This window comes from Cebus imitator, unplaced genomic scaffold, assembly GCF_001604975.1.
Source record: "Cebus imitator isolate Cc_AM_T3 unplaced genomic scaffold, Cebus_imitator-1.0 Scaffold109, whole genome shotgun sequence".
Taxonomy (NCBI): domain Eukaryota; kingdom Metazoa; phylum Chordata; class Mammalia; order Primates; family Cebidae; genus Cebus; species Cebus imitator.
The window spans coordinates 50,337-60,270 of record NW_016107424.1 but is presented as its reverse complement, the minus strand read 5'-3'; the positions used below and the strand labels follow the sequence as shown (position 1 = coordinate 60,270).

The window sequence follows — 9,934 nt, the reverse complement described above, 5'->3', positions numbered from 1 at the left end:
GTTTGAAAAAGCTCAACTGCTCAATTCATCTCTTGAGTGGAGGTGAAGTCTACTTTGCCCTTACTGCAGCCCCTATGGCTCCTCATGTGAGATGTGTGATGTTGTTTTTAAGTCAGTGATCCTCCAAGTGTGTTTCCTAGACCAGCAGCATCAACATCCCAAGGAATTATTAGAAATGCAGATTCCAAGCTATGTCTGGGACCTACTGAATCAGAAACTTTGGAGGTGGGGCCCAGCAATCTGTGACATAATGACCCTCCAGGCCTCAAGTTTGAGAACAGCTGTTCTAAATAATGTTGAAGAAGATAACAGGTGAAGATCAGAATGATCACACAGTTTCTTCAGCTGGAAGTGATCTCAAAGTTAAATGTCTTTCTTTTACAGATAAAAAATTGCAGCTGACGGAGTTGCGGGCTAATGTCAGTATGGAACTGAGACTTGAAGCCAGGCCTCCTGAAATCAGGTATGGGTATTGCTTTACTCCCTGTCATGACGATTCCACACCCTAGACTGCCACCTTTGGTGTTAAAAACACTACTAACATTTAAGAATCACTAAGTGTGGGACTGTCTCTTCTTGTATGAGGGTGAATCTCTTAAAATATTCTTTAAGTTATGCAGAAAATTCTCTGCTAATTATGTGTGTCCACTATAATAGTGATGGATATTTTGATGGTGTAAATCCTTCAATCGTATCATTTTTTAAAAAGAGAGCTTATTTGATTTTTGTTGGCAATTTTCTGTCCTTCAAGTCTGCCAGTAAGAGTGTAGGCTATTGAATAAAAATATGTGAGTCACATAGGTGATTTAAAATTTCCTAGTAGCTATATTTTAAAAGGTAAAAAGAAACAGGTGGTAAAGTTAATGATATCTTTTATTTAATCCAGATATTCAAACCATTATAATTTCAAAATACTTTTATGGAACTAAGTGTTAAAAATTTAGTGCCTGGTTATACCTACAGTACATCAGAATTTGAAATGGCCATGTTTCAAGTCCCAATAGCTTCATGTGACTATTGGTTACCATATTAGACAGCTTTCTGCTTAGAATTCAGCTCTGTCACATGCCTATTATGTGACTTAGAGACTTTGCTAATGCTGTGCTTTCTGTTCTATGAAATGAGAATAGTGAACTTTTTATTTTATCAGGTTGGCATGAGGATTAAAGAAATTCTTTACGTAAAGCACTCTTCACACTACTTGGCAAATAGTAATTTATCAAGTGTTAGTTTTTGTTGTTGCTGCATTACTATGGAAGGGCTAATGATCTAACAATGTGTTGAGAGGAGTTTAGAAATATTTTCTTACAAACGGACAAAAATTATTTTGTTCATACATTGAACTTTCAAAGAAAGAATGTAGGATTCCATACTCCACCTTTAAGATGACACAATTGTAAGAAAATTTGGACTAAATAAATAAGATTATTGGATGTCTCCTATGAAAAACTATGCATCATTTAGATTAGAGCAGATTTGTCTTACAGCTTGGACTGCTATAACAACATACCATAAACTGAGTGGCTTGCAAACAAGTGAAATTTATTTTTTCACACTTCTGGAGGCTGGAAGTCCAAGATCAGGGTGCTGGTAATGTAGGCTTCTGTGGAGAGCTCTTTTGTTAGTTGTAGATGTCTGACTTCTGTATCTTCACATGGTAGGAGCTCTTTAGGATCCCTTTTATAAGGGCACTAATTTCATTCATGGTGACTCCGTCCTCGTGACTTAATTACTTCCCAAAGGTTCTATATTCAACTACTATTACCTTGAGGTTAGAATGTCAACATATGAATTTTGGAGGTACACAAATATTAAACTCATTGCAATGTTATGTGTCTAGCATTTGCAGTATTTTATAACTCTGCAAATCTTAGATAGCTGATACCAATGCAAAATAATTCTTGTTCTTAGACATGCAAATGAGTTCTGTCTGGTGGGGAGGTTCAGTTGACTTTCTTCCATTCTCCTCCCATGGAAAAAAAGCCAGTTGCATTGGTTTATATTTAAGTTCAACACTTCTATATAGAGGAAGGTTTACTCTATACACGTTTATCCTTGTTTTACTTCTCCTTTGAAAAAATGTAACATCTGCCTGATTCTCTAATTTATAATTAAATAAAATATGTAATAGTGCTCAATTCCTAGCCCCATGAGAGTCATGATTTTACCCTTTTCATACATTTATCCTCTAAAATACTTATCTAGTATTATATTATCAAATTGATACACATCATTATGAGCTCAACAAAAATCTAACAAATGAAAGTGTTAGGGATCATCCCTTTTCTTGAATTTGGTTGTGAATAGACATGTCTAGAATCTTTTCTGTGAAAGCTTCTGAGATTTGGAGACACAAATAGTGTACAATCTTTGCCTTTGAAGACATCACAGAAAGCAAGAAGAGAAAGTTAAATAATTATAAAGCAAAGTGTTCCAATGGAGGCATGTAAAAGTTGCTGGAAGTCACTAGCTGGCAGAAGTGATGGGTAGAGGGGTTCAGGAGACACTTCACTTGAGGCAGAAATATTTGAGTTAATGTTAAAAGATGAAAAGGAAATCTTAGGGTAAAAGTAAGAAAAGGTCATTTTGGGCATATGCTGTGGTGTATGTGAAGCTTGCATTTCTTCTCTGTCTCTGAATTTATACCTGAATTGCTTAATTAGGAAAATGCCTCTGTAAGACACTTTCACTTTTATGGCCTAAATGCATAAATCTGACAAGTGCATACAACCTTTTTCAGCAATTCAAAACTATTAGGGCTATTTCCTCTGACTTGCATCAAGCTGAATAAACACACTCTGTTCAAGTGGAAACTTGTTATGCTGCCTTTTTCTGCCTTTCAAAGTAATCAAAGCAGGGTTCTTAAAGCCTGAGTATCTCACCTGTGCCTCCTAATGGCTCATTTATTTTGTTTATCCTGCTTTTGGGAAAATCAGAGGTAGCTTGACATTTGCATTGCTAATAAATGGCTTTCACACTGCATTGATACTTCATGTGGTTCAGATTTGCAACTTGCATTTAAACAGGGCCATCTGGTCAGTGCTGTTAGGAATACCTATTTTCAGAGTCATATTTTACCATAAGGGAAATATACATATGATATCTTTGTACTCACTATAGAATTTTCTTCTCTATTTTAAGTTCTTATGGTACCAGGTCTACAGGACAGTGTAATTGCATTTAGCATTGCTTGGTTAGTCATTCTGTAGCAGTAGGCTGCTAGTCAGATATGAGCAGGACAGGGAAGGGCCCCTCAAAACCAGGAATGTCAGGCAACAATCATGTGATAGTTAGGTGGTTGCTAACCGTCTCTCTAAGATGATAATTGCACTTAGAAGCAGATTCTGCAATGCTTCTCAAATTTCCGCTTGGTTTAGCCTGCCTGCCTCCACTCTTGCCTTCACCATGTCCATCAGGGTGACCCAGAAGTCCTACAAGGTATCCACCTCAGGGCCCCAGGTTTTCAGCAGCTATTCCTGCATGTGTGGGCCTGGTACCTGTAACAGCTCCGTGAGCTTCTCCTGAGTGGGCAGCAGCAGCAGCTTTCAGGGTAGGCAGGACACTGGCATAGGTCTGGTTGGAAACTATGGTGGGGTCAGTGATATGGGGGCCTCACAGCCATCATGGTAAACCAGAGCCCACTGAGCCCACTTTAGCCAAAGGTGGACTCCAACATCCAGGCCATGTATACCCAGGAGAAAGAGCAGATCAACACCCTCCACAACAAGTTTTTGCCTCCTTCATTGGCAAGGTACAGTGCTGGAACAGCAGCATCAGATGCTGAAGACCAAGTAGAGCCTCCTGCTGCAGCAGAAGACAGCCCAGAGCAACATGGACAAAATGCTCAAGAGCTACATCAACAACCTTTGGAGGCAGCGAGACCACTCTGGGCCAGGAGAAGCTGAAGCTGGAGAGAGAGCTTGGCAACATGCAGGGGCTGCTGGAGGACCTGAAGAATAAGTATAAGGGTGACATCAATAAACATACAAAGATTTAGAATGAATTTGGCCTCATCAAGTAGCATGTGAATGAAGCTTGCATAAACAAGGTAGAGCTGGAATCTCTTCTGGAAGTGTTGACTGATGAGATCAACTTCCACAGGCTGCTGTATAAAGAGGCGATCTGTGAGTCGCATTCTCAGATCTCAGACACATCTGTGGTCCTGTCCATGGACCACAGTCACTCTGGAACTGGACAGCATCATTGCTGAGGTCAGGGTCCAGTATGTGGAGATTGCCAACCACAGCCTGGCTGAGGCTGAGTGCATGTACCAGATCAAGTATAAAGAGCTGCAGATGCCGGCTGGGAAGCATGTGGATGACCTGTGTCACACAAAGATGGACATCACTGAGATAAGCCATACATTGTTAGTGGCAGGAGGCAGACAAATCCTAGGCAGACAGGGGTGGGTCCCCGGTAAAACCCAACTTTGAAGCCAAAGACATTTTAAAGCCTAGCTACAAATCCCTGGTAAGTCCACAGACCAGATTGAGAACCTCTTTCCATTTGGCATGCCTCGTTACGCTTTCCTATTTCTTTTTTTTTTGAGATAGAGTGCAGTGGTGCAATATCAGTTCACACTTCAACCTCTGCCTCCTGGTTGAATTCAAGCAATTCTCTTGCCTCAGCCTCCTGATTAGCTGGGACTATAGGCATGTGCCACTGCACCCAGCTAATTTTTGTATTTTTAGTAGAGATGAGGTTTCCCCATGTTGGCCAGGATGGTCTTGATCTCCCGACCTCATCATCTGCCTGCCTCAATCTCCCAAAGTGCTAGAATTACAGGCATGAACCACCATGCCTAACTCCCTAATTGGTTTTTTTATACTGTTATACCCAGCTTTGAGTGGCACTTTTGTTTTAGCATTTTTTGCACACTCACAAACCAATCAGCATTCACTCCCCCATTCTGAGCTCATAAAAGCTCCAGACCCAGCCCCACTGGGAGAGAGATCATCTGACTTCTGGCCAGGGACCACCCTGCATCCCCTCTCCACTAAGAGCTGTTTTATCACTTAATAAAACTCTTCTCCACTGTCCCAACCTTTCAATTTTTAGCATAACCTCATTCTTCTTTGATGTGGGACAAGAACTCTGGACTCACCCAATGTGTGTAGAAAGGAGGCTGTAACACTGTGGCTCTCTGCCCTCTGCTGGTGGAGGGCAGCCACCCCACATAATGGGAAGCAGTGATGGCTTTAAGCCAGTTTCAGAGCCATGAGATGAATCTATTAGCATGCTGTAACATCCCACCTAGGATTTCAGGGTCACAGACACCCTGTTTGGGTACCACTGCATTCCCTTCATCTGGACACCAGAGTCCACGATAGGAGTTTTTTGTAACACACTTGGTCCAGCCGCAAGTTCTACATGGAACCTGCACCTGTGCTGCTGCTTGGAGCAGCTGGCCTGCATTCTTTCTCATGCACTACCTCTTGCCAGGTGCTGTGTGCACAGTCTCGGTGGCCATGAGATCCACACCAGCATGCAAGTCAGGAATGGCCTGGGGGGCTGAGTAGACAGGGTGTCTCCTGTGGTGAGCCTGGACCCGAGCAAGGCCCAGGGCAGGTGTGTCACCAGCCAGAGGTCTCTGGTTGGCAAATCGGCTTGGAAAAATCCTGTGTCAACATCAGTGGGCTCCAGGCTGAGATTGAGGACCTCGAAAGCCATGGGGCTTCCCTGGAAACTGTCATCATGGATGCTAAGAAGCTGGGGAGCTGACTGTTAAGGCCACCAAACTGTTGGAGCTGGAGGCCATCCTGCAGTGAGCCAACCAGGACATGGTGTGACAGCTGCATGAGTACCAGGAGTTAATGAATGTCAAGCTGGCCCTGGTCACTGAGATTGCCACCTACAGGAAGGTGCTGGAGGGAGAGGAGAACCAGCTGGAATCTGGGATGGTGAACGTGAGTATCCATATGAAGACCACCAGTGTCTGCTCAGGTGGGCTAAGCTTGGCCTACAGAGGCCTCACAAGCCGTGGCCTTAGCTATGGGCTGGGCTTCAGCTTTGGCTCTGGGATGAGCTCCAGCTCCTTCAGCAGTACCAGCTCCTCTAGGGCTGTGGTTGTGAAGAAGATTGAGACCCACAATGGGAGGCTGACCTCTGTGTCCTTGGATGTCCTGCCCAAGTGAATGGCCATGGCAGCCCCTCCCAACCTCCCTGTCTTGTGGCTGCTCCAGAGCCTGTTGCAGAGGCTGCTGTTCAGGGAAGCATAGAGCACAGGAGACCACCTGAGGCAGACACTAGTGGTCACTCCCACCGTGGGTGGATTGAGGGCTAAGGTCTTCACTGGGCTCAGCCCTAGCCTTCGGCCCACACTTGAATCTCTCAAGCTGCCTGCTTGGCTCTTTTCCAACTGTACTTTTTTCCCTTTCATTCCTGCTCTAAAACTTTTTAATAAATCTTTCCTCTTGCCCTAAAATTTGCCTTAGTCTCTCACTCTGCCTTATGCCCATGGGTTGCATTCTTTCTTCTGAGGAGGCAAAAGTTAAGGTGGCTGTAGACCCATACAGATTTGTCACCACTAACAATTCTATTTGAAATTTGGTTCCAATCTCTGACATGCTGGTGGGCATTATTATCTAACTAATAAATCCGAGGTGCTTTTAATTTTCTCCCCCCTTGTTCGGTTAGCCACCAAATTCAATTGATTACACCTTTGATTAATTTCCTGAATTTTTCCTGTTCTCTTTATTCCTAAAGCCTGTGATCCAGTTTATTCCTTCATTATTATTCACATGTATGCTAATTTATTAACTATTTTCCCCATCTGTAGGCTTTCCTTTTTTCATCATCATGCAAATCTGTGCTTCCCAGTAATTTTTACTTCATGGCCCATGTAGAAAATAAACTTACAAAGCACACTGGGATAAACAAAGAAGGATGCTCATATTTGAAGGCCTCTGGTCTGTATGGCTTTATTCTTTCTGGGGACTGAGGGGAAATATCTATTTCAAAGCAATTGAAACTCTTGCAGGCAAAAATATGCTGCTGTATATTGATTTGGGAAGCTTTGCTATAAAGTTAATTTAATTACATTTCCACTGTATACATTTTAAATTCTGCATTGAATTCCCTTTGCTAAAATAATAAAGTTCAGATTTCTCATTTTACTTTTTTCTTATTTTTTAAATTGTCACATACACATTTATAGGGTAAGTCGTGATGTTTCAATACATACAATGTACAGGTATTGATAGACTTATGACCTATGCAGCTTACGACCATTTGACTTTACAACCTCATTCGCTAGCCACGACTGCTCCGCATCTGGCAGCGCAAACATTGCCCAGCTGGGCATACAGCAGCGTGGACCAGCTTCTGGCAGCACCACCATCTCCGCGTGTACCATTTCAACTATACATATAGCCTACTCAACTTAGGACCAAATCATGTTACAACCGGTCTGCTGGTCCCAATCGTGGTCGTAAGTCGAGCACTGGCTGTATAGTAATCAGATCAGATTTAGCGTTTCTTTGGGATGGGAACATTTCATATCCTCCCAGCTATTTAAAACTATATATTAACTATAGTCATCCTAGAGTGCTATAAAACACTACAACTTATTCATCCTATCTGACTGCAATTTTGTATTATTTAAATCTCTCCCAATAACCTCTTTCCCGCTTCCCAGCCTCTAGTTTCGTGTTCTACTTTTTTGCTTCTTTAAGATCAACTTTTATTTTAGCTTCCACATATGAGCAAGAGCTTATGGTGTTTAGCTATCCATTCCTGGCTTATTTTACTTAACATAATGTCCTCCAGCTCTATCCACGTTGCCAAATATGATGGGATTTCTTTCCTTTTTATGGCTGAATAGCATTCTTGTGTGTGTGTGTGTGTGTGTGTGTGTGTGTGTGTGTGTGTGTGTGTGTGTCTATGTATAGCATTTCCTTTTTCCATTCATCTGTTGTTGGACATCTAGGTTGATTCCATGTCTTGGTTATAGTGAATACTGTAGCAATAATTATGGAGGTACAAGTAGGTGTCTCTTTAATATACTGATTTTCTCTCCTATGGATAAATGCACAGTAGTGGGACTGCTAAAACACGGTAGTTCTAGTTGTTGCTGTTGGTTTTTTTTTTTGAGGAGCATTCATACTGTTCTCCACAATGGTTTTACTAGTTTAAATTTTCACCAAAAGCGTAAAAATGTTGCCTTTTTGCTGCATCCTTGCCATCATTTATTATTTTTTGTCTTTTTGATAATAGTCATCGTAACTGTGGTGAGATGATACCTCACTATAGTTTTTATTTGCATTTCCCAGAAGATTAGAGATGCAATTTATATATATTTGTTAGTTATTTGCATGTCGCTTTTGACAAATGTCTGCTTAGATTATCTGCCCATTTTAAAATTGGATTTCTTTTGCTGTTGAGATGTTTAAATTTTTATATATTCTGGATATTAATCTTCAGTTGGATGAATACTTTGCAAATTCATTCTGTAGGTTGTCTTTTCACTCTGTTGATTGTTTCCTTTGCAGAGGTTTTTAGTTTGATATAATTTTATTTATTTACTATTGCTTTTGTTGCCTGTGCTTTTGAGGTCTTATTCATAAAACCTTTTCCAGTCCAACATCCTGAAGCATTTTCCTGATGTTTCCTTCTAGTAGTTTTATAGTTTGGGGTCTTACATTTAGGTCTTTGATCCATTTTGAGTTGACTTTTGTAAAGGGTGAGGTGAGGGTCTCGTTTTAATATTTTGCATATGGATATAGTTTTCCCTACAGCATTTATTAAAGAGACTGTTCTTTCCCTGATGAGTGTTTTTGGCCAAAAATCAGTTGGCCATTAATATATAGATTAACCTCTGCATTTTCCATTTTGTTGCATTGGGTCTATATGTTTGTTTTTATGTCACTACTATGCTGTTTCAGTTCCTACAGCTTTGTAGTCTATTTTGAAGTCTGGTAGTGTAATGCCTCCAGGTTTGTTCTTTTGGCTTAGGATTGATTTGACTATGGGGGTATTTCATTGTTCTATATTAATTTTAGTGTTTTGTTTTTCTTTTTATGTGAAGAATGACATATCACTCCAAGCAATCAACAGGTTTAACCACATTAAGTCTGTTGATTGCTTTGAGTGATATGTCATTTTAGCCATATTAATCCTTCAGATTAATGAGAATGGGCGTCTTTCCATTTGTTTGTATCATCTTTATTTTTTTCATCAGTGTTTTGCAGTTTGCCTTCTAGAGATCTTTCACCTTCTTGGTTAAATTTGTGTATTCTATTTTATAGCTATTGTAAATTGGTTTGACCTTTGGGTTTCTTTTCCAGCTAGCTCATTGGTTGTGTATAGAAATGCTACTAATTTTTCTATATTGATTTTATTTTCTGTAACTTTACTGAATCCATTTATCAGTTCAAAGATATTTTTGTAGAGTCTTTAGGTTTTTCTATATATAAGATTATGTCACCTGAACAGGAACAATTTGACTTCTTTCTTTTCAGTGTGAATTCCTTCCTTCCTTCCTTCCTTGCTCTGAGTGGTAGGACTTCCAGTACTATATTGCATAGGAGTGGTGGCAATGGTGACCCTTGTCTTTTCCTGTTCTTAAAGGAAAAGCTTTCAGTTTTGCCAATTCAGTATGATGTTAGCTATGTGTTTGCCATATATGACCTATGACCCTTATTATGTTGAGGATTTTTTTTTTAACAGAGTTTCACTCTTGTTGCCAAGGCTGGTGTGCCATGGCATGATCTCAGTTCACCACAACCTCCACCTCCTGGGTTCAAGTGATTCTTCTGCCTCAGTCTCCTAAGTAGCTGGGATCACAGGCATGCATCACCATGTCTGGCTAATTTTGTATTTTTAGTACATACAGGGTTTCTCCATGTTGATCAGGCTGATCTCAAACTCCCAACCTCAGGTAATCGACCTGCCTCAGCCTCCCAAATTGCTGGGATTACCAGTGTGGGCCACCACA

General features: G+C 40.8%; 1 pseudogene; it reads left to right on the top strand.

The window, feature by feature from the left end:
- The first annotated feature begins 3,683 nt into the window (after positions 1 to 3,683).
- Positions 3,684 to 6,134, top strand: LOC119472620 (annotated as a pseudogene).
- The last annotated feature ends 3,800 nt before the right edge of the window (positions 6,135 to 9,934 follow it).